The sequence below is a fragment of the Amphiura filiformis genome, chromosome 8 (genome assembly GCF_039555335.1).
Source record: "Amphiura filiformis chromosome 8, Afil_fr2py, whole genome shotgun sequence".
NCBI lineage: Eukaryota > Metazoa > Echinodermata > Ophiuroidea > Amphilepidida > Amphiuridae > Amphiura > Amphiura filiformis.
In genome coordinates, this window is record NC_092635.1 from 23,579,987 (window position 1) to 23,603,680 (window position 23,694).

The window sequence follows — 23,694 nt, forward strand, 5'->3', positions numbered from 1 at the left end:
ATTCGTGATAGCCAATCGCGTTACAATTGATCTTGTATAGAATGTATGCAGAGTTATTATTTTAATTTCATATTGATGAAGACTGAAAATATGGTTAAATATCTACATAAAAAGTTCCATAGAACCCCGCTAAAGATTACTATTTCGTTTTTATGGTAATCTGATCTTTTAATTTCGGACATAAACTTTGGAGTTCTATGAGGAATATTTGTGTAAAATGTAAAAATCCTCTTCGACAAATTGCGAGTTCGGACACATAATACAGCATGTGATTCTGGTTTGTTAGGAACGACGAGCGTTAGGACCGAATCCGGCTGTGAAGGAGACTAGGCAATTCATCTCAACTCAGTGATTATGATAATTACTTTTGTAGTGACGACCAGACAGATGCTTTGGAATGTCATCCACTTGAGATTATTTATTCCTAGCTGTTTGTAAAAAGAGACACACGTGGAAGTCGAAAAAGGCACCATTTTGATAAGTTGTATTCCAATTGACACTAGTGACGCTGTATTGATTGATCGATAAATATCATTTTAGGGAAATCTCAGTCTCATCGAGAAAAACCCCACGAGTGCGTTTTATCATGACCATCCACGCCGTCAGGCGTTATTGTGACCGTACACCACGAATGAGTTGTAAATTCCGCCCGGTCAATTTTGTTTTATTTCGTGGTTAGAAATATTATCATAAATTTTAAAATGACAAATCATTTGACTTCAAACGATACCTTTTTTGGTTTTTTGGTTCTACATGTGTCTCTTTTCTCACATTGCTGGTAATAAATATTAAATCATCATAATTGGCGGTCATTTCAAATCATCCCCAAGTCAACGAGGTTCAGGAATGTCCTCTCAATGTTAATTGTTGGTTAAACATACCTAGACAAAATACAATGCTTTGTAACCCACCACTTGAACAGGATTTAGCCAAAGCAAACAAAGACTAGAGATATTTAAGAATTCTATAGACATGGGTAAAAGCTATTTAACCAACAATAGGATTATTGATTAGTTTAAAAGGTGTTTGACTAGTGCTATCAAAATGAGATACATGTAGCACTAACTTGAGGTACCTTCATGCACATTTTACACTGTAACTCAGAATACAATTTAGGACATTTACGGCTCATTCGTGGTGTACGGTTACATATAGTGGGTCCTTTCTAGATTTACTAGGAAAATTAGGCTAACCGAAGTTACTTATGGCGTAGGGAGGAGTAGGTCTGTCACCCACCAAATACGATATTCGGCTCTGTATTACTTTTTGCCGTCAGCTGTCATATATGGTATTGCTTTTAGGCTCAAATTTCACACGTCTAATTATGTAAACAACATTTTGTTACCTAAGATTTTTTCCATATCACGATGTTTCTATATCCGTATGAACAAAACCTTGTATGAAATATTAATCGAATAAAGAGTTATGCCCACATCCTATATTATCACACCTGTGTATCCCGTTCTATCGACGGTACTGGTGCTAATAGTAAATTCAGTTAAAAAAACCTTAGCTCCAAGTTCATTTCCCTTGATTTTAAAAGCAGGGTGTACACAAATAAGATTTGGGCCTTTTCACGTTCTTGGTTTTAACTCATTTGACTCATGACACATATAAAAGACGTGTACTTTCGTAGTCTCGGTCCCAGTCGGTTTGTGCTCCTCCGTCACTAAACAAACCGCTTGGCGACAATCCATGAAATGACGATCGCTGATTGCTTAACGAATTTCCAGAGGTTTTCAATCGGCTACGGAACCACGTTACTGCGGAATTAGGGAGTAGAGAGATTGCGAAATTTACGTGAAACGCGATACGGGAACGCCAACCGCATGCTATATTAGTCGAAAACTAGTTAGTATGCCCTCTAGAGGGTGAAATCCATTGTGAATTGGTCAGCCGCGATTACGTTGCGGTTGGTAGCAAAAATTGACGTTCCAAAATGACAAAAAACGCATTACAAAATGCAGAAAAATGTTATGTTTGTCGTGTTATGAAGCAAATCAAACTATCCAAATAGAACAAGTAGAGTCCAACATGTAATAAAATCCATTTTGGGGATTACAATTTGACCTAGTATAGACAAGAAGAAGTGAATAAATTTCGATTTTTTTTCGACGCGAATTCGAACGGGCAGATTGCTTATTCATTTGTGTGTGGGGAATGCCGTCCAAAAATCATCTTGCGAAGAGGCGTTTTAGGCAAGATCGTTTCGTCTTACGACATAATGCGGTATAAATTGTCTGTTTTGGACGGGGGACAGCAGTTCGTGCAACGTCATTTTTCGCCATTGCTATTTCGTTGCATTAAACAGCTGTCAAAGTGTTTTGCTGGAAACAAGTCGGAACAAAATGGCTATGCATGACTGTGGATTCAACCTACTATCATGGCGATCGGGGCGATGACACTGTGCGCCAGTCATAAAATAACCAGAATTTATACTCCGTCGCTGAGCGATGAGCGATTGGTATTTAACCAATATGGTACGCTCGCTTTTCTCAACGCAACAAAAGCAGTTCTATCTCATTGGTTAAAAACAAATCGCTATCGCTCAGCGATGTAGTAGAAAATCCGCTATAGATTTGTTTTCCCATTTCCAGGATCTGCACTCTAACACATGATGCAGTTATCTCTGCAGTAGAATTCACCACGACCTTTGCAGGACTTAAACCCCATTAAAGCTATTAAACCAAGATAACACTCATTGAAAACAGCTCAACTATGTTAAATCAGATCTTCTCTGGTTAAATCCACACTACACATGTTTCTGTTTTACCTGTGCGATATTGAGCTGGTATTATAGTTTCAGTTGGGTGAACGATTATAAAGCAAACGCAAGCTAACAATACTGTGTGGGCCTTTGTTTACCAAATGAGACAATAGTCTGCATATTGTTAACCAGCATTCTTGAAAATGAGAAACATAATGGTTGTAAATAATTTCTAAATTTTTTTGGTGTTATCTGTCAGTCACATATCAGGGAGGTACGACCATTTGCAGATGCCCAACCTACATGTAATGTATTCATTATTCTTGATTGACATCCAAGTTTTAAAAATATCCGTCAAGTGGTTTAGCTTTAATGCCCTTCGCAATAGAGCGGTACACAAGTGAATGATAGTCAGTAAAAGATGCATTCGATTTACACAGAAAATTTTGCAGGCCGTGTCGTGCCCTTCCTTCCTAAAACACCAAAGTGCGAATATTTCCAAACCCCTATATTAGCTAAAAATTTAGGGCATGTTACAAAACTATATTTTCTAGAATTTCAGAGAGTACTTTAAATATTGGCCGGTTATTTTTCACACCGTGACGTTAACTAGGCAATGCCCTATACCTATAACATACACTGTTTGTAGAGGTCACGCGTCAATGGTGAGAGTACTATGTATTGTGTATAGGGAAATGAACAGTAACTGCAGCAATCCTATTATTGAAGGAGTATGCTTGTAGTTGTAGTGTCTCATTCTCTCAATAGAATTGACAACTCTGACAGTGATAATAAGAGCACATTCCTAAACTATAAGACCACGTGAGATGATCTGAGTGACCGCCACTTGAGACCATTTTGGTCTTTATTCCTATAATGGTGTATCTGCTATTGTTCTCGCTATTGATATTCATATTAGATCTAGACGTTACATCTCGATCTGGGTAGAAAACTATGAATATATCCCGTTATTTTTGTTTGGTTCTGTAAAAACCTATTGCAAGGCTTGCAGTTGAATATATGTGTTGAAAGAATATGGTAGGCATCTGCCTGTGCCTTCAAATCCCGATCTGTCCCTTGAAATCAAAAACTGAAATAAATATCTAGTTGGTAACTCGAAAGATGCGTACTTTATGCGCAGAACCTAAAAAATGAGTCCATTAGTTCATGAGGGTTTGCGGCATAATATGAAACCATGTTTTATCAAAATCAGAGCATTTTTCAATTTGTGTCCCCCCTGTTTGGTCATTTGATCTTCCCCCCAAGAAATATATATACGGGATAGGTCAAATTATACCTTTTCTGAATCCTTATGACGAAAGGAATATATTGGTATGGTTTTTACCAACAATTGACCACATTTTAAATTTCACCCCTGCATAAGCAGCCATTTTGGATTGCAATTTAGGCACTGTTCCACAACTTGGACTTTTGGAGACTTTTAATATGTTCTTTGATATACTTTTCTGAAATGAATGGTGATTAAATGGTTTCTTTTGCAATTAGTGGGGGGCATTTTTTTTTTTAATTTGATTGGCCTATTAGTGAAATTGTGTGGGTACCCTAAATGCGCTTTCAATGACATGGGCAAAAAAAACCTCAGAAAAAGGAACCATCACAGTCGGTCACCAGAGGTATGGTCGTCCTCTTCTAAAAAGAGGGGCTTTCGCAGCGTGCCATGAGGATATTTAATAAGGCTAGCATGACATTCAAACATCCTTTAAGCCACACCAGACATTAAGAAACATCCTGGTCCACCCGAAGGACAAACGCGATTCATTACAAACAGCTGAATGCGTTTATGAAATCCCATGTGCAACTGTGAAAAACCTACGTTGGTGAAACTTCTAGAGTGCTTGGTACGCGGTTAAAAGAACACAACCGAAGCGGAAAAGACTCAACTAAGGCTTACACCAGAGCACAGAGGAAGGACTCAGTCACCAGAGAGGTTAATAAATCTGCTATCACACACACAGCATGTAGCGGAGGATAATCATGTGATCAACTGGGATGACGCGAGCATAAAGGACAGAGAGCAAAACAGAAATAGAAGACACATAAAAGAAGCAATTTGGATACGGGAAAGGGGGTCAACACACTAAACCGGGATTAAGGAAATTACTTCCTGCCGTACACCTATGGCCAGCTCCTAAAACCCAAAACAGCACCACCAACGTCAAGCTCCAACAGGAAACAGACAAGGAGGACTAGAAGAATTGGTCAGTCGATTTGAGAAAGTGCTACGAGTAGCACGGAACGTCATTGTAGGTATGTTTAACATCATTTTACCCAATAACCAATTGGATTTGTTTACATGAAATTTTACAAATGATATATATTAACAATCGTGATGAACTTGTTTACGGATATAGGTTGTAGTCATTTCAAGCGGATCCCAATGTTCAATATGGAAGAATCAGGCATTTCATTAGACAACAAACCTGATGGGTACCAATCATTTTGATACACCATGTATCTGTATTTATGACACGATAATAAAAACAACAACCTAGGCTATCTTTTATTATAGAGTTCAATTGTGATTTAATAAAGCGTATTCTTCCCTCTGACCACTATGCAACCTGTTAATATTGCCCGTCATGTTGCATCCAAGGAAATTGTGAAAGTCCGTAAACTAAATATTGACATCAGCTTACTTAAAGAAGATAAACTCACAGCTTCTCTGATTACATCACCTGCGGATGATCTTGACACTCATGCTAACCAGTATGACATTGTGCTGAGTGAACTTGTGGACAGACATGCTCCTGTAAAGATTCGCACAAGATAGTATCACCCTCACTCTCCTTGGTACGTGAGACAAAACAAGAACTGCGCCACTACGAGAGAAAAATCCGGTCTTCAAGTGGATAAACAATCAACAACAATTTGCTTAGCGGCGTTCCTCAAGGATCTGTTGCAGGCCCGCAAATCTTCACTTTATGCTCCGCCCCGGTTGAAGACATTTAAGCGTTACCAAGTCAGTGGGATGTACTATGCCGATGACTCTCGGCTATATGTTATGATTGACACAAAATGATTAAAAGTGAACTTAAAACATGCATCATGGAAATTAAGATCTGGACTGTGAAAAACAAGCTTTCCCTGAATGACAACAAAACAGGGGCTGTCCACATACCATCCCGCTACTCGCATAACGCTGACATTAATTCTCTCACTGTGGTGTGGGATATACTGTTGTTGAGACTGTCAAACAAGTCAAAGATCTTGACGTTCTCGTTGATGAAAATCTCTCCATGATCTCCCATGTAAATAACACTTGCCGCTTCGCTTCGCTGGCCATTAGAATTAATGGCCGTGTGTACAAATATCTCGATCAAAATAGTACTGAAAAACTGGTTCATGTATTCATCTCCTCGAGACTGACTCAAACAATAGCATTCTCAATGGGCTTCCAAATGTTCAGATCAGCAAACTGCAACGCATCCTCTTAGATCCCTTTATAACTGTAGTTGCCTATAGAGAAGCGTATTATATACAAGTTTACGCTTCTTACTTTCAAATGCCTCAACAATCTGGCATTACTATTACTTACGGCCCAAGATCATTTTCGTATTCAGGACCCGGACTGTGGAATAAACTCTTATGTCAGGAATTCCAAGTCTCTAAATCAGTTCAAGAGTTCACTAAAATCTCATCTTTTCAACAGTTGACTATTATATTTTTGTTTCTTTGAATATATTATGTGTAGTTTAAGTTGTAGTATAAGATTTTGTTCAGCGCATTGAGGACATTTGAGAAATGCTCTATAAGCATGCCATTCTTTCATTCATTCATTCACTCATTCATTCATTCATTCATTCATTCATTCTTTCATTCATTCATTCATTCATTCATTCATATAGTTTATTTCTGCAGGTAATACATTGATGTTATATGAAATGCCAGGAAAGCCACAGTTCGCATTTATATTTCCATGTATTGCAGTTATTGAGTTATAATAGGCCAAACGGATTTGTTTGCTATTTCTCTCTTCCCAGGAAAGATCATGCACATGGGGAAGAAATAAAACCAATTACAATGAGCCTTGGGATCACACGTATTGAATCCTTGTGAGTGTGGGCTTTATTTGTCTCAATATAGAGGTAGAGGGTGGTCATGTAGTTTGGTGTACTAAGCTATAGGAAGGTTGTAATATCATGAGGTTTCTCATTTATCCTCTATCCCACTCATTGTGGCCCTAAACGTGCAGACACCACAGTGGGTGCATAGCATGCCGTGGTTCGGAGAGTCACGTAAAATGGTGGTCCCATGCACCAGAAGAGCAATTTCTGGACATGTAAAAGTTGCAGGCCTTTTTCGTAAAGAGCAGGGGATCAGCCCGGGCCTGTTGTCTGTCACACTCAGCATTGAGGTCAACTTGCGCTGCCCTTTGGGGCTTGGCAGCATATCGACCCGTGGCGCGCTTTGAGGAATCTGAGTATTCAGAAAGCGTGGATAAATGCCGTTTTATTATTATTTATTATTATTATTATGAGCACAAAGACCGCTAGTTCAGGCACCGCTCCGACTCGCCTTAAGGCACAGGTAGTAAAATTGTATAATCAGTTCAGTTAAGTTTATCAAAAAACATGAGAATATAGTAAATCCATTACTCAAACTAATAAACTAAATTTCTAGCAAGTCATTTCTCATAACATATTCAACATTTTGAAATTACGGCATTAACCTTCATTAAAGGCCCATTCAGTGATCACAGAGCAAGTGTAAAAAAATCAAATTGTTTATAAATTGAAGGACAAGTCATTCAAATTGTCATTTGGTATTTTGAAATGAAAAATTGGCAAAAACGAAGAAAACAGCAGTGTTGACGAAATTAAAGCCCCATTCAAATACATGTTGCTAATTTATTTACTGCCAGTATATTATTACAGATTTAATCTAAATGCCTTATTTTGTCTTAAATACATGGCTTTCGGCTGTTAGCACATCTATGACAATGACAAAGGTACCAAAACCTGAATTTTGATGATTTTTAAGATCGTCCGGATGAGCAAATCACTGAATGGTCCTTTAAATGAAACCCAGAGAAGATCTCTTACACTTCCCACAATGCATTGCTTCTCTTTCAGTTTTCTATATTGATTTGCTATCTAATGTAACATGGGTCGATAGCGATAAACAAAAAAATACCATATATCACATGCAGATCTTGCAAAATATGTTTATTTCTTGACTATATCGACCCATATTTAGCCAGGCTACATGAACATGAAAACAAAGGGAATCTGTACAAAGTAATTGCAGTGTCATTTGCTGTAATTAGGGCGATGCACAATCAATGTTGCAAAGGATTCTGGGAAGGATACGATATCTTCATTAAATGAAACCCATCGAACATCATCAGACATGTTTCATTATGTCGCCTGACTCATCATTTCTTAATGCATCATAAAAATTAATTCCCTTTTACGTGGCTTATAATCTTTCCTGAAGGATTGATTAAGCAATCAAATATTATTACTATGATGAAGTCAATATGTTATGTGCCGTGTCGTTTCAATGTTATTCATCAATAATGTTTATGTGTTTTTATTCCGGCCATAATTACACGCAGATAATATAATATCACGTTTCATCAAAACAACATCAATTAATGACGGTACACTATCGTGACAGACTATTCATTTTTTTTTTATTAGAAAGCCTTTTGATTTATTGATGAAGCCGAAACTCATTAGTCTGACTAGATTCCTCATCATTTCGACTTTTCAACACGTGTATGTAAGATTATCGGAATAATATAGACCATTCATGGAAGGCACAGTCACGGTGGAATTCGGTATAGGAATTGAATAATGCTGGTCGAGCTTCCTCGTTAAACCTTGTGTTGGTTTTAAAAGAACACTCCGGCAATCACAACATTATGCCTTATGTTAGAGTAGTAATTATCAGGCACGAATCATGTGGTTTTCATATTGACCTTAAAAACAAATAAAAACAGCCTCTATCACCACGCGATATTCAAATTTTTCCGGTCACCGAAATTGCCTGTGGCAATGACGTGACGTCCCAGTAACACAATGAATGCTGACGATAAATGAGCTCAAATAAACGTCATTGCCACAGGCAATTTCGGCGCGGGAATTTTGAATATCGCGTGTTGAGAACCGGCTGCTTTTTATTCGTTTTTAAGGTTAATTTGACTTTTAAATAAAAAGTGTGAATTATGATTCAATGGATTCTATTGCAATTAGTGGCGGGTGATTTCGTACTTTGACTGGCCTACAAGTGCGGTCGATATCTTGTCTCTCTACGATGTAGTACGACCAATCACAATTTAAAGATGGAAGTGGATTGTTGGATCAAATTGGTATAACATGCTCCCTCTTCTCACCGTTTCCATATTTTAATTATTTTTTTCACATTGCACCCGGCACCCCAATAGGCAAGTTGAAATTGCTGTTTAATGGATGACTTTGGTATGATTCGATTTTCGTGTCATTTTGAATAGATTTTTATTAGGTGCCCCCTTTTGAATAGATTCTCTGTAATTGTAACAAGTCACCTATTTATTTTCTGACAAGTTAACTCTTCATTTTTTGAATAGAATTGTGAAAATTTGTGTGTGTGTAGCATAGATTGACTGAAGTCAATCCAATAAGCACGATGCATAAATTGCGTCTCCTGACGGTATATCATATGAAAAAAGTTCAAAACATTTCAACAGGCTTATTCCATTCTCAGTTCTGACATAATTACATTCTTATTATATATATATCATTTCCAAATATTTAGTTCAAAACATGGTAATAAATTCAACGATTTTCATCATTTTTTGGTATAAATAAAGTACGTGACGTTTCTCATTGGACACACATTTTCATTTTAAAAGGGCATTTCGTGATCCACAGCATCATCCCCCCACTTTTCTCAAAAAAAGTTGAGAATTTTATATTACGGGAAACCGCTGGCTACATAATGTTTACGTACAAAAAATTTCTTGCAGAGTCATTCGTTTAGCAAAGTTATCGTGAAATTTGATATTCGTTCTGGTACATACCAGAACGAAATTACAACACATTGTCTATGGAGCAGTGTAATACACATAATCATGCATAACTCGCAAACGCAAAATCGGAATCAACTGAAATTTTGGGAAAAAGCTTTTTTTTTGTGGATATCTACTAAAAATGTCATAAAAAGAGGATGCAAGGATCACGAAATACTCCTTTAATTATATATTCTTATAGGGTTATTCAATTCTGACATATAGTCTTATTAAAGAAAATAAAGACGAACTTTATTCACCTAACAGCCAACTCAACAAACATAATATGATCTCCTGTTTTTTACTTTTAATTTAATTGCCAAGGGCTATAACCGATACTCATATGTCTATTAATCGCTATCGTATTTTTTGCAATACGGAATATCGACCCCTTTGATTGGTCACTGCGCAGACCATGTATCAACAGTCAAAGTCCCCGTGCATTGTATACTGTGAATTCTCACATATTCATGGGGGCCGATGGTTCGATTGTGCCGTGTCTAACAATCACGCCAGCGTTGTGTGCCTTCGCGTATACGCAGTAGACCGTAAAAATCATACGTAAGTGCGTAGCAGTTTTGCCTGTCGCATTTAATGGAACAATTTGACAACGATATTTCATAAGTCTCATATTCCCAAGAATTGGTTGGTATTTGACTAGATTCAAGCAATTTCCGAAGGGCTTTTTTGACACAATGTTCATCAAAGGCCAATTTTACAATATTTTTCGAGGTTTGTTGAGAGTTTTTGAATTTTCTAAGGTGTATGCAAGTACAATGCACATATATGAATATGGCATCTTCCGGCTTTTGGCAAAATTTTCCTGCTTCAACCATCAATTTGGTAATTTTTTCGGATTTTGTCGGGCCTATACTATACAATATATTCAACACCTCGGCAAGTGATCGGATGCATTAATTGCAGTACGCAGACAAACTAGAAACAGTAGACCGATTTTGGTACGTGGTCAATGAATGAAATATCACTGTGGCAAGATTCACTTTTTCAATCAGTGCATGAAACGTTTCATTCCATTCATTTTCCATTCGACAGCTGAGCAGGGGATCAAACTTGTCCTTTTCCGCCTTTGGTCTCCTTTTGCCATGTGATGAAACACAAAGAGCACACCATCCACAGGGCTCCCCCACAGGCACTCCTCATGTGGTCGAGGAAGTTGACGCTGCCTTACTAGGATGATGAGACGCTAGGTGTCAGTCGTATCATAGATCCGGTTGTTGCTCACACAGACAAGGTGCTTGATGTTGAGGATAATCCTGTAGCATTACTCGTGTGACGAATATAATTAGTCCTAAAAATGAGGTGGCGAATGCATTTATCTTAGTTTTCATGTCACCAGACATTACCCAGGATTCACAGTTATATAAAAGTATTGCTACACATGCGGTGTTGAAAGCCTGATTTTGGTTATGATGGAGATTGATGGACTTCGTCCGCCTGGTTAGATCATTGATTATGCTGCAATGTCACTCTGGTAAGGATAATCAATACAAACCTTTATTATTTTGATCCGTGTGTCTGACGATATAAAATGACAATAATTTCATAAACGTATTTCTGTGTCATCTGGTTTATTTCGTATTAGTAGGTATGTCACAGTGGCTGCACAATAATTCTGCTACACTGTGCATGCAAGCATAACAGTGAATTGAAAAGGGCGCGCTTCAAATTTGGCCAATTTTAGAAAACATCCATGTCGATAAATGAATTTCTTCATATGCTTCATTTATCCAAATTGTTTGAATTTTTAATATATGGTGTGTGAAGCCTTCCGAGGCTACCATCAGGTCCCCAAAATTAAAAATTGTTTTGTTTAAGAACTACTGCCTGTTTTTATGGATTTTTGAAGATCGCTCATAAATCATAAATATATGAAGTCTATTGAAGTAAAGGGACCTACCGCCATTTAGCTGAAATACTAATCTTTCTTAGCATGTAAATTATTTCCGTCGACAACGAATGAAGCACTTCCCTAAAACTAGTTGAAGCAAAACATTAATCAATGATATTTTTAGGAGTAATTTTCCAAACCACAATAGCTCTAAGCCATTGTGTGTGTCCAAGGCCATACTACTTAGAGAATAAACGATAGGAATTTTTATTTTGCCTATCCTCTACCGTGTGATAGACGACAGGCAGGTCCAATATTTTGAGTAGTGGATGCCGGCGCAGCCGGTATCCACTACGATAAAAATATTGGACCTGCCTGTCGTCTATCATAGGTAGAGGATAGGCAAAATAAAAATTCCTATCGTTTATTCTCATTTTAATCAGTTAAATATTATTTTAATAACTGTAAACAATTTTTTTAAAACAAAAACTAAGTTACCTTCATAAAAACTCCCCTCATTATAAAATGAACGAAACTTGTTTACAACTTTACGTATTCTGTTGCGCGTACTGCTAGCGCGTTCGCGTATTCCGCACTAGTCTACGCATCCAGCGCGATACATACGCGCACCTCTACACGCGTGTTACGGATTATCAAGACGCATGATGACGTGGGGTCGTCTACGGCCTGATAGACGGCACCCAAAATCATGCGATTGTCCAATCAGAAATGTGTCTACGAACTAGACCACTCCCACTGACTAAGAATTTTGTATACGCGGTACAGTAAAATAGCTGTTCCATTTACCGATTGTCCTCCCATGTTAATCGTGATGACAAAATGTTAATTTAAGGTCTCATTGCAACTGAATTTTTATTTTTACTTTTCGGACTTGGCTTTGAGGAATGGTAACACATACCATGTTTACAGTAAAAATGAAAATTATATTCAGACACCGTCAAAATGTCAAACTTTTTATTTTTTGTATTGTTTTTAAATAATTAACCGCAGTTCATTTATTCAACCTCATAAAGGATCATTCTTAAAAAATTTATGATGAATGAACAGACGTTCATTTAATATTGAAAAAAAAACCACCAAAATTACTCATGCCTAATTTGCATAATAATATCATAAATACATAATTAACTGTAATGACCTAATTTGCATAATTAATTACTTTTTGTGTAATTTTTGTTATCAATTGAAAGAACTTTGCATACATATGTGTGCAAAAAAACCGCACCTTTATATCATGTACGGTTTTCTATTGGCATCAATTTTGCATATTAATTAGCTGAACTTAGTCATTTTTGAGAGTTAATTTGTCTACAGATTGGCCGAAATTGCTAAAATAGTATATTTGGTTAATTTATTATAATTATTCAATGATAGATTTTTTAATTTTGTTTTCTATAACGAAGTCAGGAAAGATAGGCATTTAACATGTGATATTTAAATTAACGCTGCTTTTTCAAGCAAGCGTCCAAATAAACCTTCAAAATCTCGAAATGTGCCGATTTTGTCATTACAGCCATTTGTGGCAGGATTTCATTCCATCTACGAGCATCTTTAAATTGGCACTACATCACAATTCATTGACCGATTTCAATTCTGTTTTTTTAATTTTTGATGCTTTAATAAAGCTCAATAATGTAGGAACATTAAATAACGTGTTTCTGCTGCGATTATTTTTGAGGTGATATACCTAGTATTAGCCATGCCCTTTCCAGTTCATTTTTCCTCCTCCTTTGGGACTCCAAATCCGGTATCTCTCTCTGTCTTTCCTGTGAGTAATTCTCTATGTTAGCGTCATAGATATCCTTGACCTACCTTGACCTAAGCCGTCCACACCATTTTGGGAATGTGTGATGGCTTCTGTTTCAGGATGGCTTGCCAGATCCTCCGATCACGTGATAGACTGGTAGCTTCAGCCAGGGAGCTCAGGTTTCTAGTAGCACAGTCTGCCTTTACACAATCTGTCCATTTCTTGGCTGGTCTTCCACGTGGTCTGTCACCATGGATATTGGAGGTCAGGAGAATGTTTGGGTATCTTGATGGTTGCATCCGATTGACATGGCCAAAGTATTTCAGTCTTTTTGTGGTCACTCTGTCAATTATCAACTCCTTCAGACCTAGTCTTTCTCTGATGACGGTGTTCCTGATTTTGTCTAGTCTGGTGACACCCATGATTTTCCTGAGGCAGATTATCTCAAAAGTCAGCAGCCTATTTTCGTCTATCTTTTTCAGTGTCCATGTTTCTGAGCCATACATAAGGATGGACAGGACAAGTACTTTGTAGAGTTCGATTTTTGTTGAGCAAGTGATGTCTTTAGCATGCCAGATTTTGTTGAGACTTTGAATCGCCCCAAGCGCCTTTCCAATTCTGTGCCCGATATCTTCTGAGCATGTTCCCCTCTGAGTAATGGCACCTCCAAGGTATATGAACTTGTCTACCTGAAGAAGTTTCACCCCATTGATGTTGATGTGTAGGTCCTGTGGTTGCTTGCTGATAACTTGTACCTCTGTCTTGGCGATGTTAATCTTCAAGCCGAAATTTGAGCTGTTTAGGTTCACTTTGTTGGTCAGTGTTTGCAGATCTCTTTCATTTTCGGCTATCAGCACAATATCATCTGCAAAGCGAAGATTATTTATCAGGTGACCTTGTATGTTGACGCCAATTGTAGTGTCATTAGTTGCGTGTAGCATTACGATTTCCAGGAGGATGTTGAAGAGTTGTGGGGACAGTACACAGCCCTGACGTACTCCCACCGTTGTTCTAAACCACTCTGTCAGTTCGCCGTTCACCCTGACTGCACTTGTAGACTGATTATACAGTGCTTGAAGAAGTTGTATGTGCTTGTTTGAGTATCCAAAGAACTGCATCGCTTTCCAAAGACCTTCCTGCCACACTGTATCGAATGCCTTTTCAAAGTCGATGTAACAACAGAATAGGCTTTTCTTCTTCTCAAGGTGTTTCTCTGCTATCTGAGGGTGAACAGTTGATCTGTTGTTGATCTTCCCGGTCTGAAGCCTGCCTGGGACTCTGACAGAATTTCTTCTGTCCTCTTTATGATTCTACGTTGGAGAATTAGAGCAAATACCTTTCCTGCATGGCTCAGTAGACTTATGCCCCTGTAGTTGCCACGGTCAAGTTTGTCTTTCTTCTTAAAGATGGGATTAATAATTGCTCTACCCCAGTCAGCTGGGAAGACTTCCTCCTTCCAAATTTGATTACAGAGTCTATAGAGAATATCTATGCCAGTTTCTCCAGATGCTTTCAGTTCTTCCGCTGTTATACTATCATAACCCGGTGCCTTTCCATCTGTTAACTTCTTAACAGCACTAGTCACTTCATCTCTTAGGATGTCTGGTTCATTTTCCAGCTTAGGCATCTGGGGTATTTGAATTGCATCCACATTGACATAGTTTTTGTTATTATACAGCTCCTCGTAATTTTCTTTCCATCTATCTTTCACGTCAGATAAATCAGTCAGGACTTGTCCATCTTTGCTCCTCACTGTTTGCATTTTGATACTCGATTTCCTTGTGATCTTCTTAATAGTTGCATAAACCTCCTTGGATTTTGCCGCTTGGTGTGCGTTATCCACCTTTTTACATAGATCTTTGATCCACTTATCTTTGCATCCTTTAGCCTTCCTTTTAATTTCTCTGTTGAGGAAATTATACCGAGCTCTCTTGGTGGAATCTGTCATTTTTTCTATCTTAACCTGCTTTCGCTCGTCACTTAATTGGAGAACCTCCTCACTAATCCATGGGTCTTGATGCTGGGCCTTTCTGTTGCCAAGAACCTTCTTAGATGTCTCGTTGAAGGCTGTTTTTATGCCTTCCCATAGAGTTTCTACATCTGTGTCAGCATCATCCAGCAATGGGGAGAATTTCCCTCTAATTTCAACTTCATAGGAGTTTTGAGTAATAGTGTCTTTGAGCGTTTGAACATCGTATCGTTTGGGATAATTTGGTCTTGCTTTTGTCTTGAATCTGAGCCGTAGGTTTGCTATAACCAGTTGGTGGTCAGACCCTACATCTGCACTGGGAAAACTTCTTGAGTTGTCGATGGAGGTTTTCCATTTGCTGTTGATCATTATGTAGTCAATTTTATTGTGTGTTTTCTGATCCGGTGATTCCCACGTCCATTGACGACTACTCTTGGTCTGTTTGAACATGGTATTGGTGATAACAAGATCGTTTGCTGCACAGAAGTTGAGTAGTTTCTCTCCTCTGGCATTTGCATCTCCAAATCCATGCTGTCCAATTACCTGTTTCCATTGCGTGTAGTCTGTGCCTACTTTTGCATTTAGATCCCCCATAACTATCAGAATGTCTTTTTTAGGGGTGTTGTCCATAGCTGTCTGTAACTGGTCGTAGAATTTGTCTACAAGTTCTTCTTTATCAGCAGTATTTGGTGCATAAACTTGCATTACTGTTATGGCACCTGACTGGGTCTGGAATCTTGCTGTTATCAATCTCTGGGAGATTGGATTATATCCAAGAACAGCATTTTGGGCAGATTTATTCAAAATCAATGCTACACCTCCTCTATGTATTGTATCATTTCCAGAGCATAGGATTTTGTGTCCCTCAAGTGTAAATTCCCCTGCATCTGTCCAGTGTGTCTCTGCGATGCCTACTATTTCCCTTCTGAAGCTTTTCAGCTGATGAATAAGAATTTCTAAATTACCCTGCTGGTGAAGTGTTCGGACATTCCATGTCCCAATTCCAATTTGTTTTTTCACAGTTAATAGTGCCTCCTTTCTCTGTCATGTCTGTGGTTTATCAGCATCAGCCCTTCCATTTGGGGGTCGACTTGGTGTTGGTCCCAGATTAATAGGAAAACCATCAAATCTTCCAATTGGGTTTGGAGTTGATGCGTCATTCTGCCGTGCTGGGTGCAGGCCCACGGGGAGAGATGGCGGGTTAGTAGAAGCAGTGGCTTTAACCCTGGTGCTAATTTGGCTTTCCATCATGAAACAGTTTCGCTCTAATGTAAGCTAGGCGGGCGAGTCAATCCTCTCCTAGCCACCCTGACTCGTTCGTAGCTGGCAAAACTGGTTGTCAGCTAGTCACCCCCACCGGCTGAAAGGTGAGTCAGGACGCTTACCTGTATCCGCACAAGTCGGTCGCCCTCTCACAAGATTGCTACCAGGGGCGGTCTCCTCCTTGAGGTCCATCACAAGTGATAAGAGGATACTGGCTTAGGGGGGTGTATCAGCCTAGATATCAGCCTTTTGAAAATATCAACAAAGTAGATTTTGAAATCTTCGGGGATATAGGAACGTTACTGGAAATAATGGGGAACGTTGCTGGAAATAAATTCGGTCATCCTACAGGTCGCTAGTCCAAAAGTTCGCTACCATAGCCTAAACCTTAAATCTAAATTTAAACTTAAAATCTTAACATTCGGAATAGCAGACTCTTTTTCTTTTTCGGACGAGCGAACCTTAATTTCGAACTAGCGAAACTTTGGACTTGCGATTAGTCCCCATTTAAAAATAATAGAACTATGATCTTCGATCCTGACACATGAAGACTTTCAGCCCAGTGTGTGGTCAGTGTGCACGGTTTCACAGAGCTCGAAATTCCATTCAACCTTCAAACGACATTTCTAAATTTGTATAAAGATTTAGGTTAACATTATAATATAAAGATAACATAGGAAGCATGTAGGAAGCCAATAATGGGGCTAAGTATCATTTATTGATGCATTTATTACCGATTTCGTTCAATTTATCTCTTAAAAAAAGATCGTTTTGTGGAATGTTTCAGCTTATGGTACCTAGATACCAGCTGCACATTGAGATTATTTCCACACCGTGTCACTGTGGGTAATTCGCACTGCGCGAGTAATAAACTTCAAATCAGATAGGAGAATCTCTCAAAGCAGAGATGATATAATAAGGCATATCATTTAGACAATAGTCATAATAAAGAACATACACAATATATGCTCAAAACAGATGTAATTGCAGGTGGCCTTTACAAATCAATTGAGCTTTGACATTTAATATCAAATGTTATATGTAAAGGTTACTGACTTTAAATTCAAGGTTATTGGCCTTTTTTCAATGGTTTGTTTTCGTTCTATATGCCTACATGTACCATCACGCACAAAATAATCATGTTTCCATCGTCAAGTTGCACTTTTTCACCCAACAGGGATCAAAGCTTTCTCGGTTTCCAGTTCATGAATTTCCTTCATGCTTATGTATATGAATCGCCAAATCACAATTGCACCTGTTTCTATTGTAAGACATCGTGTTCGTCAGTTATTGTTCTTACTATTATTATTTTATGCATCACATGTGTAATACAGGCAGCAAACAAAATTTAGCATACCAGTTATTTTTACCGCGATATATCAATTTTTTTGGTATAGCAAAGATAGATATGTCACAATTAGAACAACGGCTAAAATAGTTACATCGTTTAGCTCAGATGTAAGACCTCATTCGTGGAAATCGGTCAAGTATTAACAAAATCCCAAGGAAGATGCCTAATCAAAAGTTGCAGATTATGTCATTGGATACAATATTAGAGTTACGCCGGAGCTGCGACCAGCAAGTTTTATAAATAAACGACTGATAAAGAAGACTAAGAAGATGTTCGCTAGACTAACTTTGCACTTAACATTTATTTACACGTAACATTAAAGTACTTGAGTTCTATTATTCCATGATATTTTCACTGGATACAAAGGGAGTATTCATAAATACTCTGGTGGGGTGGAAAAAAATTGTGGGTCCTAAAAAGTGGGAATCGATACCATTCAATCCTTAATATGGAATCAACCAAAATATGAGGGTAAAAGTCTACGGGTAAAATGTTTGACAACGCATGCACTTGTTAAGTATTCAATTATGTACTCTCAAGCTTCAAATCAACAAAATTTGCGCACATTAGGCCTATAATTTGGGTGTAACATTACGATGACTCCAATGAGTAATAACTCCAAACGGTCCGTAACAACTTTTTGCTGGTGTGATTGACGCCAATTCACACCTGGGAGCCCTTCTTATCATGAATATAGTAAGTAAGTGGATGCCATTTTAGGCTAATTCACTACATTATGAGCACCATAATGTAAACTCATGCAAAGCATATTTTCTATCAAAAATTATTTGACAAAATCTCCCGACACACCCCAATTTCGTAATCAATCGATAGTACGGACACTCTTCACTCACAAACCACCAAAATTCGTCATATTTTTGCATTGACAAAGAAACCATAGAGTGCCCTCTCAACTCTGATATCATTTACACAGCACAATTCATCTCCCAGTTGGGGGTGATTGTCACCATTTTATGTTGTACTGCTTGAGTCCCTTGGTACATACAACACCAATGAGTGATGTTGAGGAAAACCTCAACAATGGAACATTTGTGCATTTCGTCGATAATACATTTCCAAAAATTAAAAGTTGCAGCAAATCACTAAAACAAAATATAAATGCAGACAGAAATGTCTTCTCTCAGGGCTGACATTCTTGGTCAACCATAATGGAAAGATCGATAGCAATTGATACGAATGGTACTTTTTCTCCAAATTACTGCGCGTCAGCGAATATACAGCGTATTGGCCATTGATATTTAGCTCATTATTGTACATCCGAAGACGCGTCAGATCATCACACGTCAAGGCTTTACTATACCGTCAGCCTTATGACAATTTGTTTTACAAGCAATTTAATATCAAAATCATAATCAACATATGTTCAGCAAATCAATTAATCACAGTGACATTTGGAGGTAACGATTGGAAAGACTTAGAGTTCCGGTCTATACTGTATAAATTTATTTTGTGACATTTTTGATAGCAGGATGCTTTTAACTCATTTAATGTGTCTGTAAGCATGGTAAGCCAAGCAGAATAATTCATCTGTTATAAACAAATAAATAATTAAATAAATTGGCTTGAGATCTTATTTAGGTAATATGTTATATAGTGAAATGTGCTATTTAGGTAATATACAGCCTGTCTCAAAAAAAATTGTGCAAGTGAAAAGTAGAAAATACCATTGTGACATAATGCTCACATCAACGTCAAGGGCATAGTCTTAGCTCTCAAATGCCGTTTAGTCTGTTCAATTTGCTTGTTTTAATCTCGAGATATGCTTACTTAACAACGAAAGGGTAAAATCACAATTGTGCCACTTTTACAAAGGAAGAGGGCTGTACATGTAAATCAATGATAGCATCAAGTTTATCAAGAGTTCCTTCGTGAAATCAAAAGAATGCATCAATTACACAACAATACAATTGTTTTTAATGTTTTATCATGATAAAGGTATAATGATTTTCTTTTTCCACTTACGACAAATTAAACGATAAATAAATATTTCACATTCTGTGGTAAAATTAAATACATGTGAATGTCAATCGTAAATACTGTTCTTTTTGTCATTCAAGACATGAACAATGACAAACAAATATTACACACTTATAGGTTAATGAACTTTGACATGTTCATGAAATTTGACAAATTAATGAAATTAGACAAAATAATGCACGCGTGCTGGTGTTGATGCGTCTAATGCACGAGCCCCGAAGGGGGAGTGCATTAGACACATCAACATCAGCTATCATTGATTTACATGTACAGTCATATTCCCTAGTAAAAGTGGCACAATTGTGATTTTACCCTTTCGTTCTTAACTAAACATATCTCGTTGATGTAAGCATCATGTCACTACGGTATTTTCTAATCGCCAAAGAGGGCGCTTTTCACTTGCACAATTTTTTTTGAGACAGGCTGTATATAGAAAACGACATGAAAGTTTGAAGTGGAGAAGAGAAAAATAAAGTTATAAACCGCAAAACCAACATGGGAAATAGGAAAGGAGACGAAAGACGGGAGACAAGAAAACAACATTATGTGCCCGCATTGGGTGGTGCTACAGTGATTCGGATGGAGTAAAGCCAACAAGATCGAGTATCACGTCCCTCATTATATCCTTTATGGAATAAATTTCCCATTCACTCATTTCTATTTTGATACTGTTTTGGGCTCTTATTATTATGAAATTACACAGGGCTCGCAAAGTAATATGATAAGTAATGGCTCTTTTATAAAACTTGTGTGTGCATTGATAGCCCGGATTGATAGTTAACCTGGTTTCTTTCGAAATGTTTCTTGGAACAATCTTCGTGATGTACTTTATTGTATCAAGGTACTTTGGCCGATATTGAGTGCACGGTTGCCTAATTAATTGATTACTGATGTTCACGTAGGCTTTACTTAGTTGCATAGAAAACCCCCGGGGATCGTTTTCCGAATCCCTCAATTAATGTGATTAGGATATTGCATGTTAAGTGTTTATTGACCTCATTTTCCAATCACAGTTCGCTTGAAACACAGTATTAACCACAAAGAAGCGAGAAGCGGTTTATTGAACAACAGTAGACATAAACCATTTAATCTGCCTGGTATTACACATCATGTTGTTGTTGCAAATGGAGAGTAAATGGTGGTACATTGTTCGTAGGGAGCTTTGATTTATCAGCACTTATCGGTTACTCATACTATTTATAGCCAATTTCCATAACCCTTTTTGCCATTCACTATTATAAAATTAAAATTAAATAAATAAATTTCGGATTTATATAGCGCCTTTTTCCATCTAGATCTTGAAGGATTCAAAGCGCTGTAATTTCGCTGCCATGGTGAATCATCACAATCAGATCGCATCATCTAGGCCAGTGGCAGCCGAACCTGGCGCAGACCTATCAGCACTTGGATTGTAACATCCACCAATTATCTGTGCAGCTCCCGAAATTCCATTGGGTGAAGGAAGTTTTTGATAACCAAACAACTAATCACCGATTTTTTGAAGCAGGAGGAAACCGGAGATCCCGGGGAAAACTTGCGTGAGCGAGCATGGAATCGGGATAAACCAAATGCACATACAGTCCTTGGGCACGGCCGGGGCTTGAACCTGGGACCTCAGTGGTGCACTATTGGAGACAAGACAGATCAATATACATAGAATCGCCACAGTATGGTGTGCAAAAAGAAGTGTTGATTTGTTTGTGGTTTGACAAACCATGCCCAAGTTTGGTTGACATATGACGCAAACTATTCTTTTTAAATATGTCTTTTATTATAGGAACTTTACACCTGGTCTAACAATGGAGATTATTCCTACGGAGGAGGATGTTTTTGTATCTACAGATACAAAAACTGTAGATACAGGGTGTCCCAGAATGATCTATACCGGGAAAGGTGGAATTGTATAGGTATGAAGGGCATGTTGAATGGTCATATTGTTTTGCATTTTAAGTTCTACAAATATTTAGCTTTCTCAGATTTTTTAGATTTTAAAAATTGGACGTTTCTAGTAGAAGTTATAGAAGATTGCGTAAAAATGTTGAATTCTAAGTTTTGACAACGCAACCTATTTTGAAAATCTGTAACATTACTAACCGTTCAGCACAAAGTTATTTGGAAAAAGTTATGCAGGTATTTTAGTTGTGCCCTGTTCATATTTCCACTAAATAGCCGATATCTATCTATTATTTATGACGTTACGAAGCAATCATTATATGGAATTAAGGATTTGTGGCCTAATCCCATTCTCTCTTTGGCGGTAGTTTTAAATATAGTGATTGTGGTGTGAGGTCCATGTCATTTGAACTGCTTGCAGAGATCGAACTGTTTGTGGTACAGAAAAGACGGCTCCTCAATTTACTGTACAGCAGCGTGGATTTCTTTCAAAAACTTACTGGCAAACCGGCAGCTATGTTGAGACGCAAAGAAGATTCATTAGACGATAGTGTATAACGTAAAGAAGTTTGACGAGCACGGAACTGTCAGGAATCGGCAGAGTGAAGCTTCAGGTACTCGTAAGACTGTAAGAACTAGAGCGAACATTGCAACTGTCCGGCAAGCTTTAAGGCGCAACCCCAACAGTAGTTGTCGTCGAAATGCTGTGCCAAACATCCCACGTTCTTCATTTAATCGTATCGGGCCATTTTTCAAAGGTATGCGAGTCGTTTTTCATCGATTTTACATTATTGCATGCCACGCCAAAACAAATAAAGGTAGCGTGCTGAAATTAACAGAATAAGTAGGAGACATGTCCAAAATTATAATGCTGGTATCAAAAATAGATACACTGCCCTTCTTCTATTTTTAGTTATTTTTGCAAACACGGTACAAATCATTCTGGGACACCCTGTATAAGTTTTTGATATAAGATTGGGCAAAGAAATTTGCCCAAGATCTTGCAGATCTTGGGCAAATACTTGTAGCTTAATATTAAATTGCCGCAGTTTAATATTTGGACTTTGCTAGGATTAAAGGAGGAAAAGAAAATATTAAAGATTCCTCCCTAAGTCTAGCCCATCTAATGTTAGACGTGGTGTAACTTGTTTTGTGCATACGGACCAAGAGATCTTACACTTAACCATTTGCCTGATTAGTACATCCACTCCACGTTCAGGTATGAGAATCCTTAAACAGCAGTTATACATAACATCATTAGCTAACCGTGCGTTTCATTTATACCTTTGCAGGAGTTGAAAAAATGTATCTTTACAACACGTCTTTTAAACAGTGTTTTCCAAATTATTTATATCGATCACATTTGAAACTATTAAAGAATTTCCTTGAATAAATGACACATTCGTGAACATATATTCGGTGTTTGTAGGTAGGTGATACAGTCTACCTACTTACGGGAATTACAGATACGATTAATACGATAAAAAAATCAACATCAAAATGGAAGGGGAAAATAATATGAAATACAATTGAGGTATGACCTATACGCTAAAGCTTAAGAAGAGAGAGGAAATTGGGTACAAAAGTAGGTGGTGTCAAAATAGACACTATAACCTTATTACGAAAATAAATCATGAACTACTGATGAATAGTAACAAAATAGTAAAAAAGAAACAAAGCAAGTTCAGAGAGAACGATAACAGAGGGAATGTTAATAAATCAAACGAACAGGGTGAATCTGGTGAAATTAAATAAATGGAAATAGGGAAGAACCGGAAATAACTTATAAAGAATGTAATGAAATCAAAGTTCTGGGGTAAGAATCAATATTAAGGGTGTATCAAAATGATTGGTACCCATCAATGTTGATGTTTATTGAAAAGC